Source organism: Gekko japonicus, unplaced genomic scaffold (genome assembly GCF_001447785.1).
Source record: "Gekko japonicus isolate JY-2015 unplaced genomic scaffold, Gekko_japonicus_V1.1 scaffold1183, whole genome shotgun sequence".
Lineage (NCBI taxonomy): Eukaryota > Metazoa > Chordata > Lepidosauria > Squamata > Gekkonidae > Gekko > Gekko japonicus.
The window spans coordinates 405,373-405,573 of NW_015167574.1; positions in this window are offsets into that span (position 1 = coordinate 405,373).

The following is a 201-nucleotide window of genomic DNA, read 5'->3' on the forward strand; positions in this document are numbered from 1 at the left end:
CAAGGCATGGATAGAGGGCTCCCAGAAAGGGATAGAAATAGAAAAAAGGGAAAGAAAGAAATGGGGGAAAGGGAAACAAAGAAAGAGAAGGAAACAAAGAAAGAAAGAAATGGAAGAAAGGAATGGGAAAGAAAATGAAAGCCTCTGTGCATGTTTGTTTTCCCCCAAGTTCCAAATCCCCCCCCGCCCAGCAGTTAAAAA